The following is a 27,399-nucleotide window of genomic DNA, read 5'->3' as shown; positions in this document are numbered from 1 at the left end:
AGCTCATACGTATAGAGAAAGTACAGGTTGGTCTCCTCTACAACAAACACAGAAAGAACACAGCCATCAAATGCTCCAGATGATTAGCAGCGCTCGCCATGGCTTCCAAACATTCGTCAGGATTTCTGTCCTTATTTAGCCATTTCCTCAAGCCATTTCTCCAGGGCGAGCTCTGGGGAGTGTAGTTTTTGTCGTCTTTCCACTAAGTTTGACAGCCTGGAGGTTCTTGTTTGACAGGAGGATGTAAACGACCGTTGGATTCCAGCTGGCCTGCATCACACAGCCAGACGACCAACAGACCGGGCTCTGATGCTGGCACAGGGAGCTGAATTTGGCCTGCGCTGTTTACACCCACCGTCGCCATGACCAAACGGCAACATTACGACTTTTAGGGGGTTAGTTGATGGAAAGACGTGTCAACTGGTGCGACCGAGCAGTTTGTCTTCATCATGTATATAGACGCTGCTACTGGGTTGAATGACCTGTTAACATTTGCTTCCAAAATATACAGTTTACCGCTAAGGCTAATTCACATCACTCAGCTCTTTCCAGAGTAAAGATTTCTGTAACGCGACCTTTCGTTTCACGGCAAAGCAAATAACTCTTAAGTTTATTCCACGGTGCATCTGCGACTGCTCAGACATGAACGGAAATGCAGAAATACACCCCAAGTCTAAAAAGGCTGTTTAATACATGTTGCAGAATGGATATTAATGGAACGGGGCTCAGAATAGTAGTCACTTTTTCAGTCTGATGTTAAAATGAAAAATCTTTTCCCCCTTTTTAGCTGAGATGTGTTTAACCTGGTTTAGGGTTTGGCAGAGACTTTCCAAACAGAGATGTGATATTTTTCCTTCACTGTACGGGAACAAAGAGTGGCCTGTCTCCATGCTTTTACACCTACTGTAGGTCTTTAAGGGCGTTTAGGCTTGCGAAGTATGTATATCTCATATTTAGGAATTTAAAACGTGTGTGTATATATATTAGTATTTGTAATTATTTATTACTGTAAGGTTTCTGTTTAGTGTATTTAGTACTAATATTAAATACTGTGTATGATGTTTTATTTAGTATCATTCATTACTTTTAGACATTCATCTATGTATATATACCATAATAATCAAGATAATATATAATAAGCTGGGGATTAAGTATATTTACAAATGCACCAAATATGAAGATTTCTTGCAATTTTTAATGTTATTTTTAACGTAATTGCTTATTTACAATTGAAGTCAGAATTATTAGCCCCCTTTAAATTCTTTTTCTTCTTTTTGTTATATTTCTTAAATGATGTTTAACAGATCAAGGAAATTTTTACAGTATGCATGATAATATTTTTTCTTCTGGAGAAAGTCTTGTTTGTTTTATTTCGGCTAATATAAAAGCAGTTTTCATTTTTTAAGAAATCTTTAAAGGTCAATATTATTAGCCCCTTTTAGCTATTTTTTTTTTCTATAGTCTACAGAACAAACCATCGTTATACAATAACTTGCCTAATTACCTTAACCTGCTTAGTTAACCTAATCAACCTAGTTAAGCCTTTACATGTCACTTTAAGCTGTATAGAAGGGTCTTATATTATTTACTGTCATCATGGCTAAAATAAAATAAATCAGTTATTAGAAATTAGTTTTTTAAAACTATTATGATTAGAAATGTGTTGAAATCTTTTCATCTTTTCTTCAAAGTTGTAAAACATTGAACAAACCTCATTAGGATAATCTTGAAAAAACATTTTCGATCCACAAGTCATCAGCTTAGAATTATAAGGTTCTATCTGACATTTTTGTCAAAATTGAGATATTCACATATTCTTATTAAATAAAAACTTATGGACAATATGTAATGTAAAGTTTTTTTTTTTTTTTTTACACAAGTAGAGCTTTTTATATAAAAAAAAAAATCAAAGGGTTTTATTTAAAGTCAAACTCTAGCTTGACTCTGTAAGGTTCTTTCTGTGAGCCAATCAGCATTTCGAATGCATGCACGAGAACCAATCAGGCTCAGCATTCTTCTTCTTTCCACCAGACTGGGTGAAGTCTAGATTGGCCACACGGCCGGCCAGAAATGCGAGTCGATAACATACGCACAACAATAATTAATATTTTTACAGTGGTGATGGTTGGGTTTAGGGTTGGGGTGGGGATGGGTGTTAATAAAAAAAAATTTATTGAGTCATTAAATAAATAACATGAATAATAATCTGTACAACCACTGTTTTTACAGTATTGTGGCGTTTGGGGTGTGGGTAGACGTTAATAAAATACAATAAATGGGAAATGTAATAAATAATACAAATAATTCTCATTAACTTCTGGAACCAAACGTATCTGATCTAGCAACAACAACCGGATTGCTCCTTTGTTGACGTTTTTGAATTAGAAGGTTCTACCTGCATTTGCATTATTTTTTATATTTTTTACCACAATTTGCAAAATTAAGAGAATTTTGGTCATTTATATTTAGAGTACATTAAGGGTCTCTGTCATGTTATTGTATGAAAAAACTGTTAAACACATTGTTTGCTGTATGGAATGCAAAATCTTTGAAGTTCAATATCTCAAAATCGTTTAGAACGCAGATAGAACCTTAAAATTCCAAGGCAATAAAGTGTTGAATACAGTATGTATGTATGTATGTGTATATATATTTAATAGGAGTGGTTAGACTGTAGTTTATATTTATTAATAATACCAGTTCATTTAATTTAATTTCTCTGTTTAAATTTTTACGGTTAATTATTTATTAAATAAAACAACAACACGCATGCCATTTCACCTTCTGGCATTACAACTTTTCCTCTTTGTTGTTCTAAGAAAAAGATGCCTTGTAATAGACACTGATTTCTCACTCCCCACATGCTGGCCATCCAAAACAAGAGGGCGATTACAGCAAAACCAGTGTGGCGGGTTTACCAAACACCTCTGTTAGCCTCAGTCTGATTTACGGCCAACAGGTTACCAAAATAAACCATTCTCCTAATCCGATTTTCCATGCTAATAGTTCTGATGGCTTTCATCTAAAACTGAACACGGCTAAAGTGCAATGATTATTAAATATAATCTCAATCTGAAGATGAAACACTCACTCACTCACACTCTGTACTCGAACAGCATATACAAACAAAACGGAGAGTTCAAACGTATGTAAATGTATGCAAAGCGTATGTAAATAAAGGAATTGATATAAGAAAGCACAAGCAGAAATAGAATAGAACAAGAATAGAACGTTTACAGTGGGGGTCGGGGAGGGGGGGTGCAGGTTACACACCAGAAACTGGCAATGATTGTAGGCTAAAAAAAAATTCTGACACGAATGTGCTTTCAGTCATTCGGTTTGTTTATGCCCACAGAATCGGAGTAGCTCCGCCTACCTTGAAAGCTCATTGGTCTAAAATGATACTCTGCATGTAACAGATTGACAGTCTCTTTGTTGTGAGTGTGCTCTTGATCACAAGTTACCACAACGGCACAGTGCTGAGGGTTGACGTGATTATGGTGTGAATACAAAGAGAGAATAATTCAAGCTCCACTTGACGTCTTTCTAGCAAAGTCATTGATCCACCATCTGAGCTTTGACGACCCCTTGAGATCACAACTGTTAAACTTGTCTGACTTCCTGAAAATGGAAAGAATCAGAGAAAATGACTAAAGAAAGAGCATGCCATCATTTTGCAGCACTAGTTGCCACTTGTCTTGTTCCAGTGGTCAGATGTAGGAAAATTTCAGCTCTTAAAATGGTTGTGGTCTAGTTTTAGCACAGCACCATTTTTTCACTTCACTTTCCACTTTCTCCCTGCTCTGTTTATGGGTTAACCACACGCTTGCTCATTCATTCAGCACAGCACAGATGCTGCTGTTGAAACCATGTGGCCTGGGTGCATATACTGTAGAGCAATAAGGTGCTTACCGTCTGGAGAAAGAAAAGGATGCAGATCTATTGATTTCAATGGGCAGGGGACATCGTTAAAGAAAACAAAAGAGATTTGAGAAGTAACACTGTCTTGTATCATCTCAAATAGGTCTTTTTACATTTTCAGGGGTTTTGTAACTGGAAACTGTGATAGTTGGGTACATTTTTAGTGGTTAATGGAAAGAACAACAGATTTCATTTGAATTCCACGCTATGGATTAGTTTTTTTTACCAAAGGAGTCTGAGTAGCTCTGCCCATCATGACATTTTAATGGTCTAAATAAGATCTACATAGATATGAAGGAAACATTTACTGAAACAAAATCTGTTTAATATGCTTTTACTATAGATCCTTTTTCATTACCTTGCAAATTGTATGAATTAAAATTGAAAATACACCTCATGGAAACAGTCACATTTAACAACAATTTAAAGCTTTCATAAGGTGGTTTTTAAAGCAATTAGAAAATGTGAATGCTCAAATATATTTTATTTATAATATAATAAATATATATAGTATATATTTAATTCATAATGGTAATATTATTACAGGTTACCTTATAAAAGTCAGTAGAAGTCAAAACATTATTCAGTAAAGACATTGTTATTCGTTTTACAAATTGACTCCCATGGGCATGATGGAGCACACTGTAAAAATAAAAGTTGAAAAAAAAAACTTTAGATTTTAAGGCAACAACCTTCAGGATATTTTTGAGTTTACTCAACTTAAACCAAGTCAAGTGAAGTAATTTATTGAAAGTTGAGTCAATTCAAAAATGTCCTGAAGTTTGTCGCCTTCATTTTAAGTTGAATCAACTTTTTTTTTTCTTTTTTTTTTTTTTACAGTGCAGGAACATTGTACAACTCAAAAAAGACCAGTTTTATCAGAAATTCTGTACAAATTTGTATGACTTCATACACAATTCATACAATTTAATTCATGCGAAAAAACTAAAGGTTTTTAAAAGGAGGCATGCCCTCAAACCCAGGAAGGATTTAACCAATAAGCAAGGCAGCCGCTTACGGCCTCAGGAAATTTGGAGGCCCTCAATAAATACCTAGAAGTATAAAATAGATTAATAAATGACATATAGCATCTGTCCAATTTTATATAAAGGATCTAACAAATAAAATGTTAATGTAATTATTATATTAAATGGGAACACTTGAGTTTAGGTCACAATTCTAACTAATTAACTAACACTTTTAGCTTAATAAACTACTAATTAGCTCTTTATTAATACACTGTAAAACCCAACAGTCAACTTTATCAAATGAAATGAATGTAATTAATTCAAAACTGACTAAAAAAATTAATTCTACTCATTTGAAAAGAGTTTTGAACTCGGTGTTGAAGGTAATGAGTTAATTAAATACCAAATTACTTCAACTTAAATGGAGTAAGTTCACAGTACTCACATAGATTAGTTTCACTCAAATGGTTTGTAGCAATCGGTTTCCCCAAATGGTTTGAGTTGCCTTAACTTTTTGGGTTTTACAGTGTAGTTAGTAAGGTAGAATTTGGGTTTAGGTTTTGGGTAGAATTAGGTATGCAGAATAAGATCATACTTTATAACGACTAATGAACGGTTAATATTTTAATAATAGGCATGAAATGAGCCAGTAGTTAAAGCATGAATTGACTAAAGTGTTTCCCATTATATTTGTCTTCACCCCCAATCATAGAGCAGTCAAATCAGATGAAGATTTAGTTTTAAAAAACAGAAGATTATTTGTTGTTATTATTATTGTCATTTAATTTTAAGAAAGAAGTGTAGAAAGGACAATTAAGTGATATAAGAAAAAGGCAAAAAAAAATAAATAAATAATTGTACGTTGACTGTTAGGCCCCATGACTGAAATTGCTTGAGGCCCCCAAATCACTAAATATGCCCCTGCTTAAACCCTACCCCTAACCCCAACTGTCATTTTGGGGTGGGGTGCAAATCTTATTAAAATGTATAAATGAGATCATACAAATTATATTGACCAATCAGAACTATCAGATATTTAAAGGACCAATGAGCTTTCAAACCAAATGCAACACCTCACAGTATGCGATTTCTGTTTCCGCTTCACACTCTTTCTATCATCATCTATCTCCGTCTCTTCCGTTCCTATACAACGCACTCAGTTCAGATCTGTTACCTGTTACAGACGAGGGCCATGTGCATGTATGTTTTTCTTACTGGACTTCAGGATGTGAAGGCCCACTGAATTACCCCTTTTCCTCTTCCTCTTTTCTCCCTCATGGCTCACATCAGGTATATAGTCCATGGGAAAAGGAAAAGAGTGAGACGAAAGGGCGCCAGTTCCCATAAGAGCTGCTTCAATTCTTAACAATCCATAACCAGCATAGCCACCTGAGGAGAGTCGAGAGTTTAGCGGAGCAAATGATGGCTGATTGGTCACTTGGTTTGTAGCTAGGCACTTCAATGAGGTGAAAATGACACATAAGTAGATCCGTTTCCAACAATTTGGTAACACAGATGCTGCTAAATGACAGACGGCTCTCAGTTTAAGCATAAACACAGACACAAAGGCCTTTATATAAGGGTATGGTAGGAACTCTTTTAGAAACACATGGTTTGGCCTGGGTTTGTTGATGAAGGGACAAAAAGGAGGCTGTATCCTAAATCACATACTGTCATAGTAATTACTTAATACTAAAAAAATTAAAAGGATCTTTTAAAAGAATTGTAAGTCAGGATATACTACTGTTTTTACAATAAGGATTTATGTATTTTCTGAAGACTATTCTGTGGTTGTATTTGACTAATAAAATGGGTTGGGTGCCAGATGTAGAAACCCCACTACAGTTTTTCAAAAAATTTCAATAAATAAAAAAAGTTTTAACAAATGTAGAATTTAATCAAATAAACCAAAACCAAATGTTCAATCGACCAAATCAATATATTTTAAAAAATATTTAAAACATTTTTAAAAATAAAAAATTAAAATCAAAGCAAACAAGCTTAAACTTCAATACATTTTAGTTCATCCCATCATAAACCAAAGTATTTCCAGGCCCAGGCACAATAAACAACTGTAACATTGTAATCAATGCACTTTGAAAGGTCTCTACAGATTGTGAACTTTAAAGTAGATTTTCTATTTGGGCACACTGAAACAACCATATATTTTACTTTATTTTATTTTATTTTATTTTAGTTTAGTATATATATCATATTTTTGTATAAATGTATTTTATTGTAGCACACTACTTTAATTGGATTGTCACAATACTCTGAAAAATGCACTACTATAAATAATCTTAATTCATTTAAAATTAAATTTAATTAAATTAAAATAATAAAAAATAAGATTAAATTAAAATAAAATAAAACAAAACTATAACTAAACTTAAAATAAAATAAAAATAAAATAAGATAAGTTGAGATAAAAAAAACTAAATGAAAAATTAAATAAAATAAAAATAAAATAAGATTAAATCAACTTAAATTAACTCAACAACCTACCTTATGCCTGTTTCACAGACCACTTCTGCAAACTACAGTGAACTTGTTGGTTAGCCTTAGCTAGTATGTTAGCTATATAGCTATTCAATGGGTTTATGCACAGCTATAATCAGATTACTACATACATGTCTGTTAACCCCATTTGGATTGTTTGAAATGTAATAACATGTTTTGTTAAAAATTCTGGATATGTATTTGGACTCTCCAATTTGTAGTAATCACACATTCCCTCCCAATTATATTATAAATATTTTTTCCCAAATAGAAAGATAAGGGGATCTTAACAGCTCAAGATCTTTAAGAAGGAACATTTAGCTCCTTTAAACAGCTAAAACAAAATTACAACCTTCCTTCCACAAACTTTAGTTAGAGATTTTGTTAGAAAACATATTAAAGACTTCAAAACCAAAAGGTTGGATCCTACAATAGATACAAGTGTTAAAGTATATCCTGGAATTATTGGTAATGTATCTAATCTTTACAAGTTAGGGAAGATGGACAGCTCTACAGAATAAATAAGACGCAACATGTTTTGTCCCCTTAAAAAAGATCCCTGTTTTAAAGTTAAATAAACACCATCAGTCCATAATATTAGCACAAAAATCTGTTTTAGTTCTCTTTAAGGTAAAATTTGTAAATTGTAGTGTTTCAATAGTTTACCCACAAAACATAAACAATACATGCACAACTGTGATTAACCATGATAAAAATTAGGCTATCAAACTTGCTTCTGTAACTTCATATCCTTGCAAAACTGACCCTAATTGCATCCGATCTAACATAAACAAGGCAGAAGTCAGATATTTTTGGCAGCACATGTTCTGCCGACTAAGTTTAACTTGTATTGAACCCGAAATATTCCACCCTCACTGTGTGTATGGTGGTTCGTTGACCTTCTTGAGGAGACCTGCTTCCATTACGCAAAATACACAAACACATTCAAACACTTGAGTGTAAATACGTCCCATCTTTACAGTACATGGAGAAGTTTTGGAAGTGGAGGATGTTGGGGTGGAAGAGGCACTTGTGCAGCTCTCAGATTGAGGGATGTCAACTCACACATGTGCACACACACACTGGGCACTTGAGGTGAATTATTGTTCGCAAGTGGAAACTTGGCCCCCCAGCCCGGCTGCCGGTCCAGTGCTGACTAAGAGCACTGTCTGTGTTTTTGTCCCCTTCTTTCTCTCTTACACACACACACACACACTGTACAGCTGCAGTCTTACTCCACTGGGCCATTCACCTCTGAGCTCCTGCTGTAAATTCCACTGGATACTGGAAACACAAACATGCCCCTGCCCAAAGTAGACTAACATCTTTCTTGCGGTCTTATTTCTGAAGGTTTTATTTTAAGTTGCACCACAGAATGCCTGATTTTGATTGGCTGATGAACATTGTAAGGAGTGCAGGTCTTAAATGGTTTAAAGTTAAGTGTGAAAACCATTTTATAAGTGGAATAATTGACTGCAGTTCATTGAATCATTAGAAAATGATGCACACTCTACTTGACGCTTCAGATGTGCATTATTTTCTAATAATTCAATGATCTGTCATGCACTATTGCTTACATTACAGGCCTGTTGAATGCTTGATCCTGATTGGCTGATGATTATTATGTTGCATGCTATTATTTTACGATAAACGCACAGCTAAAGAAGTTCAAGGCAGTTCTTGAATGGATTTTAGTCCCATGAAAACAAAAAACCTGACAGATGTAAAATGTTTCTAACTGTCCCAGCAGACACACAACATCAAAGGATGTTAATATAAGGTTAGATTTAGGTCACCAGAATCTAAGAACAATGCTATTTTGACGTCCAATAATGACATCAAATGATGTTGATATTTGGTTGATTTTTAGGTTGTGTTGGAAAGTGACCAAAATCCACCATCGAGGCAACATCTTAAGCCTATGTCATATTGACGTCAAATACTGCCATTAAGGGTGCTTTCACACCTACACTTTTTTGTTTCGGAACGTATCTCGTTTGCCCAGTTAGCGCGGTTCGTTTGGCATATGTGAACAGGGCAATCGCGCTCTGTTCCGCGCCAAAGTAATCGCTCCGAGATCGCTTGAATGAGGTGGTCTCGGCTCGATTGAAACGAACCCTGGAGCGGTTCGATTGCAGTGAGAAAGCGATCCGATCCAAGCGCAGTTATATCACAGTGTTTTATGGATATGTAATAGGCTTACGACTATATGAAGAGAGAATTACGAGTAGGGCCGGAAGTTTCGCAAGTCTCCGGATGCCCGCAAACAAGTGATGATCTCACGGTAATCTCGCGTCTCCCTCCCAGTCCTCAAATAGGCATCGTCGCGCACCCTTCTCACCCCTCCCCACCGCGTCTCTCCTCAGACACATCGCGCGCGCACCCTGTCAATTACCACCAAACCACCACCTCTCCTGACAGCTTAGCGGGCCGCTGCAAAATAAACCATGTAACAATTGTAATCTCTGTTTCGGAACAACTGAATCAATTCACAGGTGTGAAAGCACCCTTATTTGTCAGGTATGGCAACATACCTTCCAACACTCCCGGGAATATCCCGTATTTCAGACCCATCTCCCGCTACTCTCCAGTTTTGTTATTTCTCCCAGAAAACTTCAGTAATTTCACCCCTCCGTTCCTTTTTGGTACAGTCTGAAACACTATAGTATCGTATAGTATAGTAGTATCATATAGTATCTGATCGCCCTCCCGAGACCTGGTGTATAGATTCTTACCTGGTTCTTAAGCAGGTCGAACACCAGAAGCTTCGCTCGACACCACGCTGCGCCACACATTTTAGAATTCTAAACATAGGTTTCTATCAGGGTACACACACCGGCGCCGCAAGTCGGTGGCAGTCCGCGGCTCCCAGCCACGAGTCAGGACACTGTTCATATTTCTGCTGCGCCACAGAGCGCCATCTGCTTAGTTTCATTTTAAATATCATGCGAATGTGTGCGTCTGGTGTGTGATACTTTCAAGTGTGCGCCGGGTCGCGGCACTGATCGGCGCATCCGGTGTGTGACGCCCTTTAGCTGTGTTATTCAGACACCTCACCATCGACGCCAAGCCACTTCCAACAAACGCTGACGCTTGGTCCTATCGTAAACCCGATTTTCATTTCCAAACAATCTGCAACGTCCCACGATGTTGAAGTGCAACATCAATCTGACATTATGTTGGCATCCCTATCCTGCTGGGGTAGTAATAGTGTGGTAGTTTACTTTACTCTGTGCTGTTGAATTATTTATGATAAAAGTAATATGACTTTGTATTTTCACTTCAGGTATGCATTACTTTCAAATAATTCAATTGTATGTCATCAACTATTCCTTACATGGCTGTTGAATGCTTGATTCTGCAGTTATTTTCAGATAAACTACAGGAAGTACAGTATATGCTGAATGATTTCAGGTATTTCACCGCCTAGATTAGTCGAAAATTTTCAAAATCCTTTGGATGAGGTGTGTAAGATGCTAGCACCACATACGGCAGCAGTTTGAAGACCAAAAACTTGCATCAGAACAATATCTTTTGGTATGGTAACCATAGTGTAAGCAGAGTAAACGAGTGAAGCACTAGGTTGCTTGTTTTGTGGGACCATTTCGAACCCTCACACGGAAAATAACCCAGGACTGTCGCTCCGTCAGTGAGGGGAGTTTATTGTTGACTTAATTAAGGAGTCTTACACCGCACAAACCCCATATTCACCCCCATGTAGTATTTCTGAGAAGAGACAATTATTGTAATTACAGCCGTCTGATGACATGTTTGGTATAATGAATGTTTCTCATTAAGTTTCTCTAACCCCAAACAACCTGCCCCACGCCTGTTTCGCATACTGCAGCAGCAGCAGCAGCGTCTGATAGCGGTAACCCCATGTTTATAGGATTTCCACTGTTTGAAATCTAATAACATGTCTTGGACCTTAAATGTTGGCTTTGGTTATACGTCTCCTTGGATTTTATTAAAAAGCAGCATCAGAAATGTGTCGGACACCATTTCATAGCACATAAGACTGAAGCATTCATATTAAAGATTACATAAGCATTTTACCAGCAAATATGACTTAAAAAACATTAGTAGTATGTTATTTTACTTATTATGCTTATTAGATAATGCTGCGTTTTATAAAAAATATAGAAACATAAAGTGAAATATTAAGACAATTATGTACAGTGCATTTTATATTGTATTGTTATACACCCAAAGTACTTTACAATTATGTGAGGGGTCCCTCATTGTGTGCGGCATCCACCTGGATCATCTATTATTACATATTTAAATATGTCAGTTATTCTTGTGATGTCTAAACTGCAAAAATAAAAGAGCCATGAGAGCCTCATTGATCATACCAGAATCACATTGAAGCTACAGATCAGTATTATGCCTGTGTGCGTGTTTCGACCATTTTAATAATCTAAAGAGGATTTATCCACTATGAAGAGCCATTTATAGAATGAACAGAATCTATAGATGTAACAGTTCCTAATGGAACCATCCATTCCAGTAGAAATGAATCTCGATCCTGCAGATATCATAAGCTGACTTTCAAAAACATTGCTTATGATTATTGAAGCACAGTGCTGTCTTAATACACTACCTGACAAATGTCTAGTCGTCAATCTCAATTGTTAGAGCAACAAATAATGATTTGACTTCTTGTTGATCATTTGGAAAAGTGGCAGAAGGTAGATTTTTCTGATGAATCATCTGTTGAACTGCATCCCAATCATCACATACTGCAGAAGACCTATTGCAACCCTCATGGACCCAAGATTCTCATAGAAATCAGTCAAGTTTGGTGAAGGAAAAATCATGGTTTAGGTTTGCATTCAGTATGGGGGCATAAAAGAGATCTGAAAAGCAGATGGCAACATCAACAGCCTGAGGTTTCAAGACATTTGTGCTGCCCATTACATTACAAACCACAGGAGAGGGCACATTCTTCAGCAGGATAGCGCTCCTGATCATACTTCAGCCTCCATATCAAAATTCCTGAAAGCAAAGAAGGTCAAGGTGCTAAGGGATTGACCAGCCCAGTCACCAGACATAAACATTATTAAGCATGTCTGGGGTAAGATGGAGGAGGCATTGAAGATGAATCCAAATAATCTTGATGAACTCTGGGAGTCCTGCTAGAACGCTTTCTTTGCCATTCCATTCCAGTTATTTGACTCATTGCAGAGATGTATGGATGCAGTCCTCTAAGCTCAGAGTCATACACAATATTCATTCTTTTTTCACTGCACATTGACTTTATATTCTATACAGTACATTATTTCTGCTAAGTGACAAGATGTTTGTCTAAGCAAAGTCGGACCTTACTGTCCTAATTAAATCATAAAAAATCAAGGCACGATCATATTTTATTTTGGTAAAATAAGCATAATCTAGAGGCTTTTGCCTTTCATATAAGCCACTTCTGATACCAAATGATCAACTAGAATTCAAGCTATTATTTGTTGTTCCTAAAACTTGAATAGAGACAAGACTTTTAATTAATCAGGTAGTGTATCTATATGGAAACGATGATGCATACTTTTTCCGAATTCTGGAAAAATTGTAAAGTTGTAGAAATCTTTTATAACATTAAAGATGTATTTACTGCCATGGTTAATTAATTAAATGCATTCTCTCTAAGAAAAATGATTCATTGCTTAACAATTGTTAATTTTGCATGTGCATGCGCAGACATTCCCTCTCAGACACATGCAATCAGTAGAGCAAGTGACATCGCTGTGAGGTGAGTTAGAGTTAGGTTTGGTGTAGACATTTCTGAGTATGCACGTCTCACTGTGCCAGACCCTTTCTTACCATCTAGACTTTAAAATGATAATGTAGCCTTTTGGTGTCAAACATGTTCACACTTGTGCTGATTTTTGCTAGGACACCTGTGAGAACCTTGTGAACTAAATATCACCAAGATGAAAATAAGAAGTGCCAGCAGAAATGTGAAGTCAGATCCTCTAGTATAGGTTATTTGCATGTGTCACAGTTTAAAATTTTAGTATCTCTGCAATGAATTTTTTATATTTAAACTTTGGCTAAACCAAAGCTTTCTGAGGCCACTGTATGTATATTATTCTAATGCTAAATATACTCTGACTTGTGTCTTTTTTTTTTCTGTGTGTATGTGTGTGTGTTCCATCAGAATGAAGGAAGTTCTGTGCTGACATTGTGGAAAAAGCTGTAGTAAGAGCCAGAGAGCTGGAGAAGGGAGATTGGTGACCGGAGGAAGTAATAATAGCGTGTGTCCTGACTGATAGTTTGCTGGACGCTCTTGTGTTAGTTTACTAATGAGTCTTTTCCACTTTCCTCCTCTCTGACGCTGCATTTAGCATTCCGGGACTCGTCTTTGGTCATCTTCTGCAGAGTTTCAGCAGTGACGCTGTTGGGTCGAATGACGGCTTCGTTGCTTGCCCTGAGGAATTTTTCCTGTCATAGAAGTATTTCTGACCTAAGAATGCTTTGTTGTGCACTCTGGACTGCTTGTTAAGCAAACATTCTTATCTTAGATCTTGATAAGAACGTAAGACCGCCACTAACTTCCCTCTTCTGACATCACATGTGTGGCTTAATGTCCAGCAAGGTCAGACATGCTACTCTTCTCATAGTTTTAGCTATTGTTTATTAATATACAGTGCTCAGCATTTATAAGTACACCCCCCACAAACCTCTCTTTTAAATTCATATTTCAATAGGAAGCTATACAACACTATATTTGTGCATATACTGTACATTAGATCAGTCAGTGCTGAAGCCAAATCTGGATCTTTTTTAGGTCCAAAAACTAATACACCAAGATGTATGTTATAGAAAAATATGAAATACAAATTTTAAAAGGGGGGAAAATCAAGAGAAGCAAAAACAAAAAAATTGGTTAATTTTTGTAGGTTGTATTTTATTTTATTTTTTTTTTTTTGCAATATTTTGCTTGAATTTAATTTGTATTATCTTTTCATTTCTAAATTTGTTTGGTGACTAAAATATTATTTTAATAAACATATCTGTTTAATAAATCTGTTTTGTTTAAATGCACCAAAATACATTGACTGTTTTCACTACAAAATTAATAAAAATATTCATTTTCAAAATGGAGTGTACTCAGTTATGCTGAGCGCTGTATATAAATATTCATTTATATTGTATAGTGTGTATTTAATGTAATTTTATTAAATGTATACATGATGTTATGTGTATGGATAGTTATATTTAAATTAGAATTAATAAATATAGCCCTTTTAATATTCTATATATAAAATCTGTCATTTTTATTTTTATAATAATGTATATTAAATATATTATTATTGTTTTTCATGTAATGTTCTAATATCTAATATTATTCTATATTAATATTCTATTAATATATTATAAATTAATATATACAATTATGTGTATACAATATAATTCAATTAAAATATAAAATTTACATTTTATTAGGTATCCTAAATTTTTTAGTTTTTATGGAATCATATGATTAATGTAATAATAAAATAATGTGCTTTCATTAATATTATTAAAAGTATGGGTAATTAAATGTAAATTAGAATAAATAAATGATGGCCTAGTTAATATTCTATTTATAAGACAAATATTTTAAGTGCAAGTTGCATGAATACAATCTTATTTACATATTTTGCTTATAAATTAGCATAATGTATATATAATACATTGAAATAATAAAATATATATATATATATATATATATATATATATATATATATATATATATATATATATATATATATATATATATATACACACACACACACACACACACACATAATATAAATTTGTTGTTTTACAATATTAATAATGTAATGTTCTATTAATTTATACTTTGAATAATACACATGCGTAAATATTAGTTAAATATGTAATTGTGTATACAATATACTTAAATTAAAATATAAAATTTAAATTTTATAATTATTATAAATTATTTAATTTATAGTCTCATGATTAACGTAATCATAGAACAATGTCATAGAACAATGTGCTTTCATTAATATTATTAAAAGTAAATATATAATGATGTATTTATGTAATTATATTCTGACCCAGACAGAATCTGCAGACTTTTTTTTGCTACATTTTGTACAATTTTGAGAGTATAATAACTAAAAACATAACACATAAAATAAAAATTAAATAACTTTTTAACTGTTATTTAAGGTTTACAATGCAAATCCAATCAGAACAACTTGTTTGGTAAACAACGTAACTGTTTTGTACATACATAAACCATAAAAATATTAAAATAGTATTCAATAATATTACAGAAATTAATTTAGAAACTGAATAAATATATATTTCTGCACATTTGCATAATTTAATAAATTGATTGAATGATGGGCTCAGAAATGTGCAGACTTTCATGTGTGCACAGATTCTCTGTGGGTCTTAATATTTGTAAATCAAACAAATTTATATGTACAGTATATCATTTCATGTGGTTATTAATACAGCACAGTACATTTAGCATTTTTCATCTACTCGAATACACCCACAAACCCTAACCATTAACACCCTTGGAGGTGTCATAATGGTTGCACATGAGTATATATGAGAATGTTAAAGAAGTGCACTTGCAGGTCTGTTGGGGCATGCGCTTATGGGCCAGGCATCACTGTGTGCCGCCATTGGGAGAGGCTCCAAATAAAAAATCTCAGAAGTGGAAACTGGAACAAATAAAAATAGGATTCATGTCCTCTCCACTTCAGAGGTTTTGGAAGCATGAAAGGAAACTTGTTTGTCAGTCTCTTGCGGCTTAGAAAGGGCTATATGTTACTTTTAGACCAAAATATGGTGCAAACCGAAACGGTCTGGCCTAATAGAGGGACTGGTTCCTCTAGAGATTCCTACGGCAAACGTATGCATCACATGCTCCACATTTACAAGCTGCTTGCAGTGAAGCTGAGCAATCAATGCACTCGCTGACACCTCCCCTCCCCACACTATCTGATTGAACATTAGCAAACCTTTGAGCCTTGCTTAACGCACGCTAAAATGGCATGGTCTTAAAAAATTCTTTCAAAAAAATGCTAAGAGTTTTGCTGTGAGTCGAAACTCTGTGTCCTGTGCTGTGATGTCCTACTTGTTAATGATAAAACTCATCAGGTGAAAGTAAATTGTCTGGTAGACCCAAATGCTGCTGTCTGTTTAAAGGGGTAAGTCACCAAACAAATGAAACTTCTATCATCCTTTAGATTCCTTAAAGAAGATATTTTGAAGAATGTTCAGCCTGATCTCATGAGGAAACGTAAGTATCTTGCGTTTTGTCAGATAGTGGCTAGAGTTAAGTCGTACGAAAATGGATGATTTTAAAAAGGAGGCATGGCACCCAACCCCACCCCTAACCCCAACCGTCACTGGGTAATGAGCAAATCAAACTAAATAGTACGAATTAGATTGTACGAATTCATACGAATTGGCCACTAAATCAAAAAGTAACGAATTGGCGTGAGATTCCGTTGGAATATTGGAAACTGGTAGCTATTAACGTCCATGGTAAGAACAACAAACACTATGGGAAGTCAATGGCTGCTGCTTAACAGAATTCTCCAAAATATCTCCAACAGAAGAAGGAAATTTCAGACAGGTTGGAATATTACATGTTTTTTATTTTATTTATTTATTTTTTTGTAGGGGGGGGGGGGAACTACTTTTAGATTATTTAAACACACTGAAACATTAACGATGATTTTCAAGGATGTCCTTATTGCATAGTTTCACTTTCATTCATTCATTTTCTTTTCGGCTTAGTCCCTTTATTATTTTGGGGTCGCCACATTGGAATGAACCACCAACTTATCCAGCATATGTTTTACACCAGCGGATGCCCCTTTAGCTGCAACCCATCAATAGGAAACATCCATACACACTCATACACTATAGACAATTTAGCCTACCCAATTCACCTAAACAACATGTCTTTGGACTTGTGGTGAGAAACCGGAGCACCCGTAGGAAACCCACATGAACACGAGGAGAACATGCAATCTCCACACAGAAGTGCCAACTGACCCAACTGAGGCTTAAACCAGCGACCTTCTTGCTGTGAAGGAATCGTGCTACCCACTGCGCCACAGTGACACCCTAGTTTCACTTTCAAACACTGAATTTATGGGTGACAAAATATTATTTGCTAACTTATTGTGTTTTGAGCAGTTAATACGCCCAGAAATACCAAAATAGTTTTACCTAATTTGTGCTGATTATTATGCTGCATTGGACAATAAACTGCTGCTTAAAGTCATTTGCACATTGATATGTGATCATTTGCAAATGTTTGAGTGATGCATCGTTGTGTCACCACAATAATGTTTGTTTGTGAAAGCTTTTATGACATTTTTTTCACAAGGTTCCTTTTACACCATCAATGTTGTAATGTAATTAAAATATAATCAGTTAATAGACTTAAGCATCTATTTGGCTGTTAAAGCATACACAGAGACCGTTTAAACGCAGGCGCTGTCATTAGCAGCTGTGTTTTGTGCAGTTAATTAGCACCCAGAAATAGCAATATAGCAAAGTTCCTATAGTTTTACCTAATTTGTGCTGATTATTATGCTGCATTAGACAAGAAATTGCTGCTTAATATCATTTGCACATTGTTAGTAGTTCACTTGGAGTGGTACAAGCTCCATATTAATACCTCAAGGGTACATATTAGTACCTAAAAAGTACAAATATGTTCCTCTTAAAATGTTTAGGTGCTAATATATACTTTTAAGGTAACTATATGGACCCTTTAAGTATAAATGAATACCTTTTAAAAAGGTACTACCGCACTGACAGCTTGTGTACCTTTATTTCTGAGAGTGTATGGATGTTTCCCAGTGATTGGTTGCGGCTGCAAGGGCATCCGCTGTGTAAAACACATGCTGGATAAGTTGGCGGTTCATCTGAAAATAAAATGAATGAATGACACAATACAATAGCAGCCGAAATATTAATTGATATATTCTTGCAAAACATATATTCACAGCTGTCATAAAAAAATCCCCAAATTGTAGTTTAAAATACAGGTAGATACGGATATTTGTTTTGTTTGTCATTTGCAAGTCACTTTGCATAAATGGAACAAACGTTTTGCCCAAATGAATAGCTGTAAATGTCAGTAAAGATGAATGAAAGAGAGAACAGAAAGAAGGCAACTGTGGCTTCTTTTGAGGCCTTCTTGGGGAAACCCACAATACGGGTACAGTTTTGGAGTCATCTTTCAAGTACGGCATGGTCAATGAATGCCAACAATGGTGAACTATGACACGACTGAAACTTTGAAGTAAAAAAACAACCAGGACTGCAGGATTTTTCCTTTGATGCCAGGTGTAAAAAAAAACAGTCTTTTTATTGTACATTTAATGAGTGGTTGATTTGCAGAGAGTTTATGTGTTTAAGAACTTCACTGCATAACTTATTTTGGTGTATTTATTGAATTAAAATCTCTTTTATATGTAACAGAGCATTCACATGTAATGTAATCAAAGGGTTGCTTTTTTGAATAATCAGTACTGTTTAATCACATCCTAATTGATTAGATTAGACCAATGCATTTCAAGTCTTGCAGCAACAAACTTCAGGAAGAAGATATGAATCTATATCACCATAAGAGGAAACTGGTATCTACATGCAAAATATGAAATGCAGCACATTTGTATTCCTTGTTACCGACCTCAATATTTAAATGCATTATTTGAATTATGTAGTATCTATCATGAGGACTTTCTATATAAAAACAACACCTCACAAACAGAAATTCTCCATGCTTGTACTGCAGTTTTAAAAGGAAGGCGCCAGACTATAGACTAAGTGCTTCAGTGGACTTGAGTTTGATGAAAACGCAGAAAGAAAAAAATGCTTGCCATGCAAGTTCACTCAGTTTGCATCATAAAGAAGAAATGCACAATATTGTTTGCATCAGTTCAGTGAATGAAACTCAGTGGGGATCATTCAGTGACGTCTAACTGTCAAGCGTTTATTGTAAATTCTTTGGGCAAAGGCTGAGCGATGATGATCCAGACTGCATAATGCAGTGATCCGGTTCATATCAGCGAGTGTAATGAGTTCCTGCACACTGCGAATCAAACACAACACCAGAATCGAGAGAACGGCGACGTCATGGAAAGAATGACGTCAGGTTTAATTAGCCGCCGGGGGAAGACTCGTCCATGACTGTGGGCGGGGCTAAAAACGCCGGCTCGTGCTGAAAGCGTGCTGTTTATTGAGTTAAAATAAACAATGAGCCTCGACAAGTTATTTTATACTTAGCCACTTTAAGGTACACGCTTATAAATTATGTTAATACGCGCGAAGGTTACACAGAGGGTGTGTCCAATGTGATTGACATCTCCTCCCGGCCAATGAGAATCGTCAGACATGTCGATGGGCGTTATCCTGACGTGCATCACATGTCTCAGGCGACGCGGGGCTGTGGGAGGGCTTTCTCTGCAGATTGGAGGAGCTAGATAGACGGCAGAGTGAGTCTGAGGGAGACCGAGAGAGAGAGGGGGATCTCTGAGGCACCGCTCGGAGAGCATTGTGAGTGTAATTTCATCATTTCTCTTGTGCACGCTAGTGCTTTTGCCGCATTTGAATTGCACCATTTTTTACGTCGCTTCCTCTCTGCCGACCGATCTTCATTCACCGTATTGACCGTTAGCCTGCGTTATTATCAGCTAGCCAAATTGGCTAGGCAACTCCTGCTAGTTGGTAGCAGGCAGAGAAAGGGGCAAGAAGGCAACCAGGCTGCTGTGCATTTTTAACCCACACCTGCCTATTGTCACTGCAGGGAGGGGGTGTGTGGAAAATCAGCGGGCTTTTAATGTATCGCACCATGTCGAGACGCAGGGAGGATGTGTAACGTTAGTGCACGCTGGAAAGTTGCTTTTGACGCGTGAAAATGTGTTCGACTGCGCGTTTCTGAAGCCGCGATCGCACGATATATTTGAGCAAAACCCCTATTCAAATAGACATGCGTGATGTTTAACGGTATCCAAAACATGTAAATGGGAGCTTGTATGTGTTTTTTTTTTTTTTCACCGGTTACTCCAGGCAGGGTGACCCTAACGTTATTTTAACCGCCGTTTGTTTTTTTAAGCCGTCAAATGAAAGGATCACACTGTGACTGTACAGAACCGTTGACTGTTATATGCGGTAAGAGTGCTAACTCACTATAAAGTACGATCTGTATTATTTTAAACGCGCGATTAATGACAGTTCGCTCATGCGAAAGACTGTCAAACGAGCTAACGTTAACTTGTTCAGCTAAGCGACCGTCTCTGTCCATGGCTTTTGACATTAACGTTAGCCAGCATGGTGATTTTAGGGTTGTACCAGAAGGGAAAATCAGCATTTGAAATGCGACGGAAAGTTGGAGAGCGCCTCAGTTTCAGGAAAGGTGAGATGCTGGTCTGGTGTCATTGCTAAGATTAAAACAGTAACGTTACTGCCTTTTTGACAGGTTGACTTGTGTTGAGACCGCTAGCAGGCTAAAGCCAAACGCGAGGACGCTTCAGCTGTCAACTTGCCTTACGAGCCGTCTACCTGCTTGTCGGTAATCGCGTTTTTATTTTGTGCTTTAAAACAACCCCCATTTAAAAGTGCTCATAAAATGTCACTTAATTCATAGCGTTGTTCCAAACCCATCTTGATAAGAGATGTTAGTCGTAATGACAGTCGCTGTTAACTTGAATTGTTTGCCGACGAATGCAGCGGTAACTGTCTGTCGATAAGTTTCATGACCAAAGCGAGGCGTGTGACAGCATTAGGCTGAGTAAATGATTTTTCATTTTGAGAGAACTGTCCCTTTAAGCTTGGCGCATTCGTGTCAACAGTTGTAGTATACAGTCCTAATTCCTCCTGTCATGTGTGACTGGGCATGGAGACTGGAACAAGCGCTGTGCGACACGTCAAATTTGCTAGGATCGTATTTGAAGGAGCAGATGTGCAAAACACAATGTACCCAACCTAATCGGCTGACTTATTGTGTGTACTGTCTGCCTAATGTGTTGAGATTAAATATGCCACCTAGAATTTCTAGATAGACCCCGGTGTGCGTTTAAATGGCGTGTCTGGTCTGTTGCTCCTTGGCGTACATCATTCCCTGCCCTGTTGCTTCTTTTGCACAAGCTTTTATAGCTCCTGATAATACCTCTCTGTATGACAGCAATGCCGAATTTGACCTTGAGTCTACATATTCAGCTTTCTCCAACTCAAATCATAAGTGCACTTTGTGTTCGCTTCACTTAAATGCTGGACTTCAAATCGTGAGGATTTTGTTGCAGTGTTTCAGAGCATCAAACTGGCTTAGTTAAACAAAAATATATAGTGTTTTCTAAATTACTGCATATGACGGAAATATGAATTGACCTCATTGACACTTAAAATTTTTAATGATTTACCCTCAACATTAAATAAACTAACCTTTGACTGTGCTGATTGAGCTTCAGAGGCCTTTGGACTGTCTTGTGCACAGGCCCAGTTGTATTGATTTAATATCTTATTTTTTGCCCTAGATGTTACTATGAAATAAGATCTTATTCCTATCATAGCTTTGGTAGAAACAGTGTGTGTTTAAATGATGATTATAACGAATCTTATTATCATGCATGCATTTTAATATGATCATTGGCATATTATATTAGTATAAATTACTGATTTAAATGCACATTTTTAGAGCGTAGGATGAAACAAAGTCAGGCTGCTCTCACCAAGAAACATATCTTGTTGGAATGTGGAAGTTTAAATGCCATTAGACAACATTTTTTTGAGGAGAGTATACTTTGATGGACATTTTTAAAAAGGTACCACCAGGAAGAATCTGAAATTATTTATCAAAAATTGAACTAAAAAATCATATTTAACTTTGAATATATTTTGTGTGAATTTTATTTATTTCTATCCTGTATATTTACTCTTATAGTTACAATAGTTACAATAGTACTTACAGTTAATTTACAATAATTTACTTAATAGTTACAATAGTAACTTTTTTTGTAGTACAAATTCGTTTGTATCATGCAATATTTTATGTATATTAATTTTGCCACGATATAAATAAATAAGAAAATAATAGATAAATTAACTGAAACAAAAAAATGGTAACTGGAGAAAAATATAGGAAAAAAGTGAAACTTCTAAAATATAAAATATTTCTAGTTTACTATAACTTAAAACAAACTTTTAAATGAACTTTAAAAAAAATAAAAAAATAAATATAAATATATATATATATATATATATATATATATATATATATATATATATATATATATATATCTTTATTAAAGCTTTAAAATAAAATTGAAAACTAATTCAAACTATTAGCAACATTTACAAAAGTTTCTCAGAGATATAACGGGTTCCCTGTAGGCTTTAATCTCTTTTTTTTTATATATATATCGCTTATAAAAAATATATAAGCGATTTAATATATATATATATATATATATATATATATATATATATATATATATATATATATATATATATATATATATATATATATATATTTTTTTTATAAGGCAATGTGATTCCAACTAAATGGTGTGGTAAAATGTGGACTCTTTGTACAATGCATTCTGTAATGTTATATTACGTCAATTAAGTAAATGCGAATGTGTTCCATACTGACTGGAATGGAAAGATGGTAACTTAGCCCCTCTCTCTAGTATTGTTTATGTAAGAGGCCACTGCCTTGGTGTCACATTAATCTGAGGTGACATTCAACCCCTCATAAGCTATTATAAACCGCTAAAAATAGAGTGCTCCTCTATTAAGTACGTTTAAATAATGTTGCTATTTAATTACTCCATAGCGTCATGCTTTATGCTTTAATCCGACATCGATGACAGAGATCAAATAGGCTTCTTAGGGGCAAATGAGTTTTTTGTTTGCAGCCTAAATGAGCTTTGTAAATAAGAGCGATGCGCACATTTTCTTTGACCTCGGATATAAATGATCACCTTAAAGCCGCCGATGGCTTGCTGTTCAGGCACAGTACAAAAATGATATGCAATCAAAAGTATTATTGTGTTTTGATGGATTCCATGGGAAAAACAGTAGTGAAAGACAGAATGTGAAAGCAGTGCTTTTTGACTGCTGCTTACAGGTGCTGTCTTTAAAAAGTGTGGATCTAAATATAAAGCACAGAAACAGAACTTTATTCATGTCACTCAAGCACACATCCGTTAATCCAAGTGTGTTAAGCAAATATAAATTCGGAAGCCTCATCGTGGCCATTATCCCATCAGGTTCAAATGGTTGGAGTCATGTCTGATTTATTGTGCAGTGTCAGACTTGGAGGCAAGGGATTGGAGCAAATGGTTGGCTTGTGTGCTGTGACAGGCACCCGTAACAATCACCCCAAAGGTTCCTGCTCTTCAAAATTACTTTTTTTTTTTTTTTTTTTTTTTTTTTTTTTTTTTTTTTTTAATATGCTGTTTTTAGCCATGGTGGTGAGAACATGATCACACTGTACGTTTAAAGTGTTAGGCTGTTTGCGTTTTTAATATTTTCCTATATTGCATTTTTCTAACAAACCGGAGGAAATCGATTTTCTCTCCAAGTTCTATAATTTATATTTTAAATATATTATTAAGCTTTAGTTACATTGTAATAATAATAATAATGATGATGATAATAATAATAATAATAAACGGTTTTCTTCTCCAAAAACTACTTATTTTCTTCAAATTTTTTCTCCAAAAATCTGATAAATTGATTTTAATTTATCTGGATTCTGTCATTTATAATTTATTATGAGACTTAATTTCTAAATGAGTAAACTTAAAGTTACGCTGAATGAAATTCGGTGCTCCAGTTAAAATACAGCTATTTTCTCTTTTCTTGCTTGGAACAGAAGTAAAAAGGGGTTGTTAATACCTTTTTGGAGATATATTGAAGGGCGAACATTCAGCCGCACTGCTGAGAATGCAGTTTAGATGAATTTATAAATGTTTTACATGCTATGATAATACATGTAAAACGACAGTGGTGAGAAAACTACAGTCGAGAAAGCATCTGATTGCACAAAATCTAAATGTCCCCGGCATAGTGCCAACAGGTGAGGTAAATAAAATGATGCTGTTATGATCGTTTAATTAGACTGTAAAATATTTATTTGTGTCAATCGAACAGGGCCGATTCAGTTATTTTCATTTGAGGCCTGGGTTATCAAATTTGTTGTGACCCAGGGGTTAGGTGGCTGTCCTGATGCGTTCCCTGAGGGAATATAAAAGGACAAATAAACTAATACTGCAACTAATTACTCAGTTATTCTACAGATGTCAGTGATATTACATACTTTGTGGGAATAAAATGCATATTCAGCGGTATGTTATACTAATTTCTTATACCTAACTTTTATATTATGGTTAAATTAAATCTGTTTAACAATGTGACCACAGGTAAACCATGCATGTCTCCCTTACTGCCCTGGTTCAATGTAGGTTAACTGTGATTATGGTTGCGGTTCTATGAAGCTTCATTTGTTACTAAAAACAATAACTCAGGTAAAAACAATGTAGAAAGGCACAAATAAACAGAAACAATCATGAAGAAGCACTTTTTTTTTAATAAAAGATAAATGTATTATTATTTTTACTACTTCTATAAGCAGCGCATGAATAACACCAATAACATGGCATTTCTGCTAAAACATCTAAAGTGGTCTTACTGAGGTGGTCTTTGTTACTGTCTGGTGATGCAGTAGATGGCAATAGCATGAGAGATTTTCATTCAGAACAGATCCAGAGAGTCTTTGTAAAATATCTTGAAAATTGTGCACACAGTATACACAATTACCAATGTGAAAGCAAGCACTCGATATGCAATTTGTGTGCATATGCAAATTATGTTTGTATGTGACTTTCTCTTTAAGGTCCCTTTTTGTTGTTAAGAGGCCAGTAATTTTTTCAGCCTACTCGTTCTTACAGTAACTCTTAATAACAAGTATTTTAAATTATTCACTTAGACATTTATGATTGAACAGTGTTTATGGATGTATTTTGGATACTTGGTTCATTAGGTTTTTTTTCTATTGGCCTATTCAGATATTTATTTGCTTTTTTTGTAATGCACTTATAATATAATCAAGTTTTATTTACCTGCAGAGTGCATTTAAATCATCATCATCACATTAAATACCTGAGTGTGAAATATGTTAACCTGTGATATAAATCATCAGAGCGTGTTAACCAAAGAAAAGCAATAGCTTGGCTCTGAAGTGATATTAATACCAAGGAGGGAAAATAATTTTAACATTGGCCAGACCATATTGCCAATTTCCAGTGCTCCACCCTAAAGAGGGGGCTACAATAGAATAATTTGGACAAAAACACTCTTTGTGGCCAATCAGCAGTGGTCTATTAACCACAGTGACTAATTCAAAAAGGGATGAGGTCTTGTGGGTTTTGGTTCCTGTCAAAAAATATACACCTTTTGGCAAAATTTGCACTTTTCTTGCCCACTTTCACTGAGTGGTACAGTATTGACCTTATTCGGAAATGCAGGTGTGCTCATTTCTGCAATTTGTTTTAGAACTTTTAATTCAGTCACCGATTGGAGAAATGTCCTGGAATAATAAATGACAGAAAAAGGTCAAATACGTTCTCTACAAACAAGTGCATTCATGACTATACATAAAGAGTAGAATAATATAATAAGAAAATATCAGTTTGCAACATCAACCAGCATAACAAGCTGTTTTTAATGACTAGAAATCAGTAGAAGTGAATGAGAACGTAAGTCTCGAACCGAAAAGATTCCAGTGGCTGTGTCCACTAGGCATGGGACGATAACCGGTTTCAAGGAATACCGTGGATTGAAAAAGTCAAGGTTTTAAAACCACCAAAGTTTTCTGGGATCGTTCCTAAGGCAAGTTGTTTATTTTTAACATGTTTTGCACAATTATTTTATTTAGGGTTTTAGGGCAACGGTATCTCCAGCAAAAAATTAACCTCTTCATCAAAAGCTACTGCTCCAAATTATTTACAATGTTTCTTAAAATAAAATATATTGTGTTCAATGAGGGGGAAAAAGTAGTCTTTTTTTTTTTTTTTACCTAGACATTTAAAAAAAAACTTATTTTGGAGCAGTAATCACAATATCGTGAAACCGTGATCCTTTTATCCAAGGTTCTCATACCGTCAGAATCTTATACTGGTCCATGTCTAGTGCCTCGTACGTGAAGAATAAGGTCAATAGTCCACATTTATTCCCATTTCCTCTGTCAAAAGTTCCAAAATAGTGAACTGAACCACACCACTTTTTGTTACCCTTTCCTAAGGGAATCTAGCACAACAGTACTGTACCCAAAAGAGTGGAACTAGACTCACTGCTGAACGTTTATGCATTACAGAGAATCGTCACCATCTCATAATGCACCAACACAAAGGAATGATAGCACGGGAAACCATTTTTTAATACACCGCCGAAGCACAATATTGTAATTAGGGGTGCACAGTTACCAATACTATGGTAGTATCGCAATACTATAGCTCCACAATACTGGTGGTGCCACTGTTGTTTGTAAACGGTAATCGTCAATAATGGTTTATCTACAATAGATAAAGTTGCATGTGGAAAAGTCACTAAAATGCTCACATTTGTGCAACAACCGACCATTTTATTTGAATAGTCTGTTGAGCCCTTTGCAAAACTGTCAAATTTGCGCCTTTTTTGGTAGCCTATTGCATGTTTTCTAATGCTTCAGTTCGAACGCACATCTGAATCGGTTCATTTCTGTCGCTGTAAATATGATTTATTAGCGACCGCGACAATCTCTTTAATAGAACCACTCACAAAGTGAAATTTTAAATTACTGAAACAATTTTTGACTACTTCATATCGCCTAATTTTGTTGGGAAAATGCTATATTGTAACAAATTTTATTCAGTATAATTTGTATCTTCATTTTAATGCATTTCAGATTTTTCTATAATTTAAGTTATGTATTATAGTATCGCAATACTACTTGGTATCATGATGATTCAGCTGGTATAGT

The 27,399-nt window shown here is 35.3% G+C and overlaps 1 protein-coding gene across 9 annotated transcripts in view; it reads left to right on the top strand.

Moving 5' to 3' along the window:
* The window catches only part of atp2b1a (ATPase plasma membrane Ca2+ transporting 1a), a 239,432-nt gene that overhangs the window by 171,859 nt on the left and 40,174 nt on the right, over positions 1 to 27,399 (top strand). For 2 of the 9 annotated variants that reach the window (XM_021474964.3, XM_021474965.3), the window contains exon 1: positions 19,876 to 19,934. The exons of 4 other annotated variants lie outside the window; for them this stretch is intronic. The gene's annotated coding sequence lies outside the window, so the exon portion shown is untranslated. Of the gene's footprint in view, positions 1 to 19,875; positions 20,794 to 27,399 lie in introns of those variants that run through there. 3 more of the 9 variants (XM_073945709.1, XM_009300256.5, NM_001044757.1) reach the window with 2 other exon arrangements.

Source organism: Danio rerio, chromosome 4 (genome assembly GCF_049306965.1).
Source record: "Danio rerio strain Tuebingen ecotype United States chromosome 4, GRCz12tu, whole genome shotgun sequence".
NCBI lineage: Eukaryota > Metazoa > Chordata > Actinopteri > Cypriniformes > Danionidae > Danio > Danio rerio.
This window is presented reverse-complemented; position numbering and strand designations above follow the sequence as displayed.